Source organism: Leopardus geoffroyi, chromosome B1 (genome assembly GCF_018350155.1).
Source record: "Leopardus geoffroyi isolate Oge1 chromosome B1, O.geoffroyi_Oge1_pat1.0, whole genome shotgun sequence".
In the NCBI taxonomy this organism is placed as follows: Eukaryota; Metazoa; Chordata; class Mammalia; order Carnivora; family Felidae; genus Leopardus; species Leopardus geoffroyi.
The window spans coordinates 76,204,147-76,216,641 of record NC_059327.1 but is presented as its reverse complement, the minus strand read 5'-3'; the positions used below and the strand labels follow the sequence as shown (position 1 = coordinate 76,216,641).

General features: G+C 41.6%; 1 protein-coding gene across 7 annotated transcripts in view; it reads right to left on the bottom strand.

Moving 5' to 3' along the window:
• Positions 1–707, bottom strand: part of LRBA (LPS responsive beige-like anchor protein) — a 785,650-nt gene extending 784,943 nt beyond the window's left edge. For 5 of the 7 annotated variants that reach the window (XM_045465918.1, XM_045465937.1, XM_045465946.1 and 2 more), the window contains exon 1: positions 181–707. The gene's annotated coding sequence lies outside the window, so the exon portion shown is untranslated. The remainder of the gene's footprint in view (positions 1–180) is intronic. The other 2 variants (XM_045465927.1, XM_045465967.1) reach the window with 1 other exon arrangement.
• Between the last annotated feature and the right edge of the window lie 11,788 nt (positions 708–12,495).

Genomic DNA, 12,495 nt, shown 5'->3' with positions numbered 1-12,495 from the left:
AGCCGGGTTCAAGAGGCCCCTGAACAGGTTCACTCCTCCCCCACACTCTCGTAGGTTCAGGCGCAGAGCTACCTCTCCTCACAGGTGCACGGAAAGAGAAACTGTCGCTGGAAAATGAAGGGTCCGAGGAAAGGAGGGGGGGTCCCCAAGCTACCACAGAAGTAGAAAGTTCCTCCTCACCCAGATACTCCGGACTCGTCCTCACCCCCCGCCAGGGAGCCGCGAGACGGAGGTGGCGGCGGAGATCCAGGGCAGGAAAAGGCGGGGGAAAGGGGCGGTGATTATTCTCAACGCTCGGCCCAGGGGGAGGAGTGGAGCACTCAGGCACCTGAGGTTCGACGGCGAGAGGAGGGGAGGTGTGTATTCCGGCTAGAAGGGAGGGGAGGCCGGGCGGCGAAGGCGGGGAAAGGAGGGAGAAGAGAGAGGTCAGTGCACCTGGTCGCAGCCTCCAAGTTTCCCTATTCCGCTCCCCGGGAGCCCGCGGCTGCACAGAACTCCATGCTTCCTGGCCCGCCCGACCCCTGCGCTCAGCCTTTGTAAAAACAGCCCCTGCTGGCGATATGGACGCCGCAGCTGAGGCTGCTGGTGGTGGTGAGGTTGCTACTGCCACAGCTTGCCCCGCCACGGCTCGCGTGAACGTCCCTATACCCACTGAAACTACTTCTCGCCGCCATGACAGCGCCGAGGGCTGCCGGGCGCGGCGTGCGCGTGCGCGAGCGCGCGGGACGGTGGGGCGGGAGGGCGCGAAGGCGGAGGCAACCGTGCGGCAGCGTGGGGCCGTGAGAGGGCGGGGGTGCTGGGCGAGGGCTTGCTGACAGGACTACGTGTGAGGGTGGCATCCTAGCGGGCGCGTTGCTCAGACAACACGAAATGTGTCCCGGCCCGGCAAGGAGAGACGTTTCCTTCCAGGAGCCGACTCTTCCCACACACCCCCTCCCCGCTATCACCCCTCACCTCCCACTCCCAACCTGAGAAGGTGCTTTGACAAGAGCTGAGAAGGTGATTCTGAGCTGCTTCCGTCGTTAAGTTACCATAGGGTCTCCTAGCGCCGAGAGACCCCGCCCCACGTTGCCAAGGTGTCTTCTTGGACTTGGAGAAAGACACCTGAGGGACCGCTACGAGCCAGAGAGGTGGCAGCGCTGGAGCCAGCAAGGCTGCAGTCCTTGTCTAATGGGAGCAGAGTCCCCACCCCTGACTGCCTTCAGCTGCTGCTTGCCCGCGGCGCTCCGCGAAGAGTTGCGGAGAGATTTCCACTGGGATGCCCCAAACAGCTGCCACCGCTTGGAAGGGGATGGGGCGGGGGTGCAGGGGAACGTGTCCACGAGGAATGAGAAAGATTCCTTGCTTTGCAGCTGCCGCCCCACCAAACCTCTCCCACATTCTAAGGAAGGGAGGATTCCTGAGACAGCTGCTCCAAACAGCGTGGAGGCGGGGTTAATTTTGCCTGTAGATCTCAGGGGTTTTTTTCCTCTCGTAATTTTCCAATGTGAAAGTTAGGTTCGCCTCATTCTCAGATTAGTTTAAAAGATAAAATACATTCGGATTAAAACTAGCACAGGTCATCATAATGTGTCCTTCCCTTCCACCTCCATTATTAACAAAAAGCGTTTTTCCTGATGCACCAGTGAAAAATATTAAAGAGTGGTTTTTCACCCTTATGTACTCCTTGAAGCCGTACGGCCTTAAAAAATAATAATGGTTAATATAATTTTAGTTCGCTAAAATGAAAGTGAAGCAAAAAGTGAGGTCAAACAAAAGTTAGGAAGTACCATGGAGGGGTCAGAAGAAAAAATTATATTGGTTTGAGAGAGGAAATAATTGCCTAAAGAAAGGGTTACCTGAGATGGGCTTGAAAAAGTAAACGGAATTTCAGCTATCACATGGAAATTTGGAGGGAGAGAGAAGTAACATGAGAAAAGACAAGAAGCACAGGAGTATCTTCTTTAGAAAAGCGTTAAACCTTTTAAAAATACTAAAAAGAATTCAACTGTGTCAAATCGCATATGGTTGCGAACGTTTGTTAAAGATTTGTTTTCTATACGTTGATTTAAATACACCAAAGATGAGGCATTTTTCTCATGATCTGAATTGGTGATTTATGTATTGCTACATCAATGGCTTGCCTTTCTTTAAGTCCCTGAAAAACGAAACCCCTCAGATTTATATTTCAAATTGTTAAATGAGTAAGTCTGGAATAAGAGGGACTGGGTTGTGCCTGAGGAGAGAGACAACTTTCACTAGAATTTTAACACATCTGTAGAGAAGGAGACAGGGAGGCACATTTGAGGTAGAGGCATTAAACAATGAAAGGTTTCTAATATAGCGTTTTGCCTCCCCAGATTTGGGCAAATAGTCTTACCTTGAGTGTGTTAATATATCTGGCACATAACTGCTAGTATTTGCTAATGACAATAAGTGTCTGCCATTAAGAAGGAGCAGATGACAATGAACATGTCCTAAACACAGTGTGGTCACAATTATTCGGTATAAATGTCTAGGGTTGGTTTGTCTGTCATGGATTTGCCATCTCACTGTTAACACTGTTGTACTGGTAAAACAAAAGGGGACATAAGACATTTACCCAAATATTTCCCCCAAAATTGTCAAGCATATTTTACAGTTTTTCAGAATTATTCAACCTCCTGCTTTACTTTGCCCCTAGTTACAGTAAAATACTTGGCAAAAATTACAGGTTCACTGCAGAAGAAAGCATATGGAAGATAGAGGAGGAAACTTCACTTCTAGCCACAGTTAGAATAGCTGTGGATTATTGTTTAGGTATAAAGAAAATAGAATCAGAGAGTGCTTCAGGATGAACTATCTGTCCACCACCTATTAAGCTCCTTCACAGCAGGATGCTGACCATTGTAGGTACTCAATATATATTGTTTGGATTGAGTTGGGTTTTTTTTATTTTTTTTTTTAACATTTATTTATTTTTGAGACCGAGAGAGACAGAGCATGAACGGGGGAGGGACAGAGAGAGAGGGAGACACAGAATCGGAAGCAGGCTCCAGGCTCTGAGCCATCAGCCCAGAGCCCGACGCGGGGCTCGAACTCATGGACCGCGAGATCGTGACCTGAGCTGAAGTCGGACGCTTAACCGACTGAGCCACCCAGGCGCCCCTGGATTGAGTTAAAACTCTAAAGATACTTGCTTTAATTTTTCTGGCCTGAAGATCCTTGCTTGAGTCTATACAACTACTACCAGTTAGAGGGAGCAAGATCTTGGTATAAATGGTTTAAGATAGCAGTTTTAATATTTGTTAAAATTTGCTTATATTTGTGGTACTATAATGGATGTTTTCAAGTCAAAAGCCTTCATATAAACTATCAGCAGATGAGTTTTTAGGACTACTTTGCTTATATACCTGTATAATATGTTCAAATGCTACACAAAAAGGAAGAAAGATAGGGGGGGAAAGTTACCTCCTGTAAAGCCAGGCTCAAGTGTTGTATTACCATCTAGTTTATATTTCTCTGACATCACCATCTTGACAGAATTAAGGTCTAAAAGTTTTCATAATTTTACTTGCCTTCAGCATACATTAAAACCATAGCAGGAGGGGTGCCTGGGTGGCCCAGTCAGTTAAGCTTCTGACTCTTAATTTCGGCTCAGGTCATGACTTCACTGTTTGTGAGTTCAAGCCCTGCATTGGGCTCTGCACTTGGGAACCTGCTTGGGATTCTCTCTCTCTCTTTCTCCCTCTCTGCCCCTCCCACACACTTTATTTTCTCAAATAAACTTTAGGGGGAAAAGAAGCAGGAAAAAGAAAAACATAGCAGGAAAAAAAAAAACAAAACAGATTCAAAACAGAAACCCAGTGCATAACTCAGAGAAACTCAAGCAAAGAGAATGTAATTTCATGGTGAAATCAAGAAGATTATTGATCTATAAACCCTTATCTATATACAAAGAAAGTTTTAACAGAAAAGATGGGATGGAATTTTCTTTCTACCAGAAAGAACACCCAACCCACCCAATTGTAACTTACTGGAATTTTGCTAGGGTATAGATGAAATGATAATTTAGGGGAAAGATAACACATGATTTGCTATGAACCTGAATGTGTATCTCTGGATTTGGAGTTTTCTTCAAATTGTTATTCCTCATAGCTTATGATCTCATAGGCTGGAAAATTGTGATCCTGGCTTCCAGCGCCCTCCTTGTGAGAAAGTGAAAACATTCATTAAACCTTAGTAATGTTAAATAAAATTTCTATGTTAGTACCCTTTATTGATGATATTTTTATTGGGCATTAGATTCTGGGGAAAATTAAAATTTAAAAGAAAAAGATATCACCTACTTAACAGTTGGAAACTCAAAAGTTTAAGATTAAAAGTTCATGTGATTGTTCAATATCTAGAAGTTCAAAATGATCCACATCAACTTACTACATTTTGGGCATTTTTAAATTCTTTTTTCCCTCGTGTATGTCACACAAGAGGTAGAGACTTGGAAAAGGGCAACTCTACTTTCAGCAAGCATGCCAGCCAAGGCATACTTTTTTAAGACATAGAATATTAATGCAGTAGTTAGTATAATTGTCATGGACGTAGACTAGGTTGGTTGATTTGTCTTTTCTATTTTCCCATCTCTATTTTGTTCTTAAATAGTGTGTAAATAGGTAGCTCATTTGCAGTGTTCTCTTATGATAGTAAGAGAACCCCACCTTTGCTATCTATGTAAGTGCATACCCCTAGACTGACTATTGGTACTGTTAGCTAAATTCTGAATTTTTGTCCAGGTGAGGTCTCTGAGAAGTCATTGTGTCCCCTGAAAGTGGTAGGTTACCATTTCTGTCATCAAAATAGAAATGGGGATTCACATAAGAAATGAAATACCAGGAGAATTACTTTAAGCAGATAGAAGAAATTACTTTTTATAGCCGCCACTCTTGGGTTTGAACTTTGAATTGCTTGCTAGTACACCAACTGAAGGGAGAAAGATGACTTCTGTCATGTGGAGGTATGCTTGGAGCATTCCTTCTTGGAACCCAAGCCACATGGAGAAGCTGTGTAAAGAACAATCATTGGCACCTGGGTGGCTCAGTCGGTGGAACATCCCACTCTTGATTTCATGCTCAGGTCATGATCCCAGTGTCATGGGATGGAGCCCTGAGTCAGGCTCTGTGCTGAGCATAGAACCTGCTTAAGGTGCTCTCTCTCTCCCTCTGCTCTCCTCTCCCCCACTCATATGTACACTCTATCTTTCTCTCTCTCTCTAAAATATATATATATATATATATATATATATATATATATATATATATATATATATATATATATATATATATATCAAGGCCCTTCAGTTAACAGCCCCAGCTGAGTCCCAGTCAACAACCTCTCAGGCCTGCCATGAGAGTCAACCATCCTAGATATTCCAGCCAGGTAGTTAAATCTTCAGATGGCTGCAGCACGGCCAAAAACACATGATGTAGACTAGCACAGTTGGATACAGTTAACCCACACCAAAATTGTAAGATACAATGAGTACTTGTCGATTTAAGCCACTGAATTCTGGGGTGGTTTGTTGTATAGCAATAGCTAGAACAACAACATGAGGTAAAACATGTTATGTAGTTTTGGGTTACTCCCTGACCATAATACTTTTGTTTGTTCTGAGTATAAACTTTTTAAATAATTCCAGCCTAGGGGCACCTCAGTGGCTCAGTTGGTTAAGCATCTGACTTTGGCTCAGGTCGTGATCTCACGGTTCCTGAGTTTGAGCCCTGCATCAGGCTCTGTGCTGACACCTTAGAGCCTGGAGCCTGCTTGGAATTCTGTGCCTCTCTCTCTCTCTCTCTCTCTGTCCCTCCCCTGCTCATGCTTTCTTTCTCTCAAAAATAAGTAAACATTAAAGTAAAATAAAACAAAATAAAATAAAATATTCCAACCTAGTCACAGCTATGCTATAACTTGGAGTCCCCATAATTGAGCCTGTATGTTAAAGAAGATGATAGCACTATATCTAGCCAGAGATCTTCAAGGGAAAGGGGAATTGTGTAGGATCAATTTGGAGTTATAAGGTCCACAGGAAATTTTCCAGGGAGGTTTTCTCTTTATTGCTAAATGAGAAGAGCTATATTTAATTTATTTTAGAAAGCACCCATTTCCTTACAGACATTCCAAATTATTTTCTCTGTTGAGAAATGTGCAGCCACATGTAAGCAAACCTCTAAAAGTGCAGGGAAGGGTGCCTGGGTGGCTCAGTTGGTTAAGCATCTGACTCTTGATTTGGGCTCAGGTCATGATCTCATGGTTGATGAGATTGAGCCCTGAGTTGGGTTCCATGCTGACAACGCTGAGTCTGCTTTGGAATTCTCTCTCCCTATCTTTCTGTCCCTTCCCCACTCATTCTCTCTATCTTTCAAAAAAAATAAACTTTAAAAAATATAGAGAAAAAAGGGTTCAAGTCCACTAATAATGAAAGAAATGAAATTGATATAGTATTGAGGTGACATTTTTTTTTATCTCTCTCATTGCAAATATTCATAGTACCCAGTGTTGGCAAAGGGGACATGAGCACTCTCATTTACTGAAAATGAGCACTCTCATAACATCACTGACAGGCAGTTTAGCAATATGCTGCTCTTCCACACAAAAATGTATCCTAACCTAAACATAACCAGGTAGACCAGAAGCAGTGTTAAAATCATGTTCATTTTAGTAGTATTTATAATTTCAAAAAGTTAGAAAGAATCTACGTATCTAACAAAAAAAGAGCAGTTGGTTAGATAAATTATAGTTCTTCCATGCAGTGGAATTCTTCGTAGCCATTAAAAATGGCATTGGAGGGGCACCTGGGTGGCTCACTTGGTTAAGGGTCTGGCTCTTGATTTCACCTCAGGTCATGACCTTGAGGTTCATGGGATCAAGCCCCTGTTTGGGCTCTGTGTCGACAGTGTGGGTGGGGCCTGCTTGGGATCCTCCCCCTCCCTCTCTCCCTGCCCCTCCACCCAAAATAATTTTTTTTAAATGGCATTGGAGATCATTAATAGACATAGAATATTTTCATGACATATTAAGTCAGGAGACTCTTTACCTTTTTGAATCATGTATCACTGATGATGTGGTACCAATTAAAACCAAAAGATATTTCAAGCAAGAAGAAATTCACTCATTAATTAAAACCATTCCCAAAAAAACATGTATTGAGTGATCCTACATATTAAACACTGCATTAGACATTTAGGTTAAAAAAGAAAAATCTAGTCCCTGCCTTGGGGACTCATAGTCTAGTCATTGGGACAGACATTATAATGCAGTATGTTAAACCTATGAAAACCTAAAAGAAAAAAAAAAAAAAACCTAAAAAAGACTTCCAAGAAAAAGGTGATACCAGAGCTGAGTATTAAAGAATAAATGGGGGGGCGGGGGGAGGGGGGCGGGAGGCACCTAGGTGACTCAGTCGGATAGGTGTCCAACTCTTGATTTCAGCTCAGGTCATGATCTTGCAGTTCCTGGGATTGAGACCTATGTCAGGCTTCCCATCAGCACAGAGCCTGGTTGGGATTCTCTCTCCCCCTGCCCCTCTCCCCAACTCATGTCCTCTCACTATCTTTCTCTCTCTCTCAAAATAAATAAACATTTAAAAATAAATAAATATTTTTTAAATAAAAATAAAAAATAAAGGGGCGCCTGGGTGGCTCAGTCGGTTAAGCGTCCGACTTCAGCTCAGGTCATGATCTCGCGGTCTGTGAGTTCGAGCCCCACGTCAGGCTCTGTGCTGACCGCCCAGAGCCTGGAGCCTGTTTCAGATTCTGTGTCTCCCTCTCTCTCTGACCCTCCCCCGTTCATGCTCTGTCTCTCTCTGTCTCAAAAATAAATAAACATTAAAAAAAATTTTTTTTAAATAAAAAATAAAAAATAAATAGGAGCAAGCCAGATGAAAAAGTCAAGGAAGATTAATCCACAATATGAGAAGTCTCCAAAAAGGGACACCTGCGTGGCTCAGTCGGTTGGGCATCCGACTTCAGCTCAGGTAATGATCTCACGGTTTGTGGGTTCAAGCCCTATGTCGGGCTCTGTGCTGACAACTTGGAGCCTGGAGCCTACTTCGGATTCTGTGTCTTCTTCTCCCTCTGCCCCTCCCCCACTTGTTCTCTGTCTCTCAAAAAATAAATAAATGTAAAAAAAAAAAAAATTTAAAAGTCTCCAGAAAGGTTGGACATTTTTGAACTGAGAATTTAACTGAGTCCGACTGTCACCCTTAAATAATTAGATTTTTCTTCTGGACAGAGCTATATAGAGCACTAGTACGGTTACTCTGTAAATATATATTGAAAAATACATCCTACCACCTACACTTTGATCACACCCACTTTCTAGGTATGCTTTATATATGAAGAATCTAAGTGTGGGTAACTCTTATCCCATAACAGATGGTATTGTGATTGTCTAAAATGTCATTAAAGTGTTTATTGTCCCTGCACTAAAGGAGAAATGGAATTGACTCTGTGTTTACACAATAGGCTGCAGAAGGGCAAATGAATAGATTATGATACATTCTTTGTGTGTTTGTTTTTTTAATTTTTTTTAATGTTTATTCACTTTAGAGAGACAAAGACAGAGCATGAGTCGGGGAGGTGCAGAGAAAGAGGGAGACACAGAATCCAAAGCAGGCTCAAACCCACGGACCTCGAGATCATGACCTGAGCTGAAGTCATATGCCTAAACGACTGAGCCACCCAGGTGCCCCTACATTCTTGGTTTTATTATGAATTAAAATTAGGTTATCATAACCAAGACCCCCATGCCTAAATTATAACTGTTACCAAAAAATGGTAAGTCTGGGAAAAGCAAGTAGGTTGTTGATAAGAAGTTAACTAGAGATGAAGCTAGAGAGGTGGAGTGGACCAAAGTAAACCAGGCTAAGGACTGGGCTCTACCCTGAAGGGAACCTGTTGCCTCCAGAAGATTTCAAGCTATAAAGTAATAGGACTTCACTAGCCTCTTAAAAAAATCACTAGCAGCAACCCAACCTCATTACATATTTATTTGGGTGGAATCATCCATTGTACAGCATTAGTGGAATGCTGTGTTTATATTATCTTATAATAATTTGAATTTATAAAGGTGCAAAATTGTGTGGACTAATGAGATGATTAACATATTCATTAAAGATTGTACATTGTGTTAGGCATTTCCCTCAAAATATTGAGAAACTGAAGATAAAGTTAAGATGTCTCCATAGTTATCATACTGTCTTTGATGAGGAGCTATGGAAGTTTATATATATGATTTAGCTGTTAAGCAAATACTTGAAGCATATTTGGAAGGTTGAATTTCTTGCGTGTGGCACACACTCCTAGGAAAATATATTGCCACTGGTTAAGTACCTGAAAAATAAAATTGAACCCTTATCTCACATCACTCACAAAAATTAACTTAGGGGCACCTGGGTGGCTCAGTAGGTTAAGCATCCGACTACTGATTTCAGCTCAGGTCATGATCTCATGTTCATGAGTTTGAGATAAGCATCTGCCTCTGTGCTTAGCATAAGACCTGCTTGAGATTCTCTCTCTCTTTCTCTGCCCATCCCCCGCTTGCACACAAACACTCGCTCACTTGCTTTCTCTCTCAAAAATAAGTAAATAAACTGGGGCGCGTGGGTGGCTCAGTCAGAGGAACACCCTACTCTTGACTTCAGCTTAGGTCATGATTCTAGGGTCATGGGACTGAGCCCCATGTCAGTTTCTGTACTGAGCCCGGATCCTGCTTGGGATTCTCTCTCTTTCCCCCTCTGCCCCTCTCCCCTGTTCACTCTCTCTCTCTAAAATTAAATAAAAAAAAAAAAAAAGTAATAATAAATAAATAAATACACTTAAAAATTAACTCAAAATGAATTAAAATCATTTTGTAATGTTTAGTTTTGAGAGAGAGTGTGTGAGTGGGGAAGAGGCAGAGAAAGAGGAAGACAGGATCTCAAGTGGGCTCTGTGCTGTCACAAGGCTTGAACTCACAAAACACAAGATCATAACCTGAGCCAAAGCCGAATGCTTAACCAACTGAGCCACCCAGGCACCCCTGGATTAAAGTCTTAATCATATGACCTGATACTGTAAAATTCCTAGAAGAAAACATAAAAGAATCTCCTTGACATTGATCTTTGTGATGTTTTTTGGGGTATAGCAGCAAAAGTTAAAAATCAACAAGTGGGGTGACACCAAACTAAAAAGCTTCCTTCCCCACACACAAAACAACAACAAAATGAAAAAGCAAAGCTGAAGAATGGGAGAAAATATTTGCAAACCATATGTTGAATAAGAGGTTAATATCCAAAATATATAAAGAACTCATATAGCTCAATAACAAGAACAACAACAACAAACAATCTGATTTAAAAATGAACAAACTGGGGAGCCTGGGTGGCGCAGTCGGTTAAGCGTCCGACTTCAGCCAGGTCACGATCTCGCGGCCCGTGAGTTCGAGCCCCGCGTCAGGCTCTGGGCTGATGGCTCAGAGCCTGGATCCTGTTTCCGATTCTGTGTCTCCCTCTCTCTCTGCCCCTCCCCCGTTCATGCTCTGTCTCTCTCTGTCCCAAAAATAAATAAACGTTGAAAAAAAAAATTTTTAAAAAAATAAAAATAAAAATAAAAATGAACAAACTAAATAGAAATTTTTCCAAAGAAGATATCAAAATGGCCAATGGGGGGGTGCCTGCCTAGCTCAGTCAGTGGAACACGCAACTCTTAATCTCAGGGTTGTGAGTTCAAGTCCCACGTTAGGTGTAGAGATTACTTAAAATAAAATCCTAAAAAAATGGTCCATAGGTACAATGAAAAGATGCTCAACATCACTAATCATGAGAGAAAGGCAAATCAAAACCATAATATATCACCTCACACCTGTTAGCATGGCTGTCATTAAGCAAAGATAGCAAGTGTTACTGAGGATGTAGAGAAAAGGGAAACTTCATACACTCTTGGTGGGAATGCAACCTGGTGCAGTCACTTATAGAAAGCCATATGGAGGTTCCTTTAAAAATTAAAAATAGAAATGCCATATGATCCAATAATTCCACATATAGGTATATATCCAAAGGAAATGAAAGCAGGGTATCAAAGAGATCCATACTTTCATTTTTATTGCAGCATTATTCACAATGGCCAAGCTACAAAACAACCTAAGTTCCCATCAGTGGATGAATGGATAAAGAAGATGTGATATACATATGTAATGGAATATTATTCAGCCATGAGAATCCTGCCATTTGCAACAACAAGGATACACCTGGAGAGCATTATGCTAAGTGAGATAAGTCAAAGAAAAATAGTGTATGATATCACCTATATGTGGCATCTAAAAAAACTTTACTCATAAAAACAGAGAATAAGACAGTGGTTAACAGGGGCTGCAGATGGGGGAGATGTTGTTTAAGGGTTCAAACTTGCATCTAGTAGGTAAATAAATTATAAAATCTACTGCACAACATAGTGGTTACAGTCAATAATACTGTAATATAAACTTCAAAACTGCTAAGAGATTAGATCTTAACTGTTCTCAGCACAAAAAAAAAAGAGAAATGGTAATTACACGTTGTGATAGAGGTGTTAGCTGAAGCTAGGATGATAATTATATTGCAATATATAAATGTATCAACAGGTTGTACATCTAAAACTTACACAATGTTATATGTCAATTATATCTCGATTAAAAAAAAAAAGCTTCCTGGAGAAAAGTACACATGCTTTGAATTTTCAAGGACAATGAAGAGGGGTGCTTGGATGGCTCAGTTGGTTAAGCATCAGACTTTGGCTCAGGTCATGATCTCATAGTTTGTGAGTTCGAGCCCTGAGTTGGTCTCTGAGCTAAGCATGAGGGGCCTGCTTGGGATTCTCTCTACCCCTCTTCCCCCACTTGTGCATACTTTCTCAAAATAAATTAATTAATTAAAAAAAAAAAAGGACAAAGAAGATAACGTGAGTTAAAAAAAAAAAAAAAAAAGGAGAAAAGGTGTTTAAACCAAGATAGCAAAGAGTGCAAAGACCTTAAGGTGAGAAACAGCACAGCTTCCAGGGACTGTGGGACATCAAGGGGAGATGGCCAGTGAATATTTGCAGCTGTAGTTGTAGATAGAAATGTGGTATCATCAGTAATCTCACGGTTCTTGGGTTCGAGCCCCATGGCAGGCTCTGTGCTGACAGTGTGGAGCCTGCTTGGAATTCTTTCTCTCCTCTTTCTCTGCCCCTCCCCACTCATTCTCTCTCTCTCTCTCTCTCTCTCTCTCTCAATGAATAAATATTTAAAAGTAAAAAATAAAAAAATAAAAAAATGTGGCATCATCCACCAGAATGAGAAAGATCACCAAGCAGAGTGTGTAACGTTCAAAGGGAAAACAACTACAGACTACAGACTTGTGGTGGGCAGTAGAAAAGCCTTTCAAAGATGTCTGAGTCCTAACCTCTGGGACGTGTGAATTTGTACCTCACATGGAAAAAGGACTTTACAGATGATTAAGTTAAGGATCATGAGGATCTATATAACCCTGGA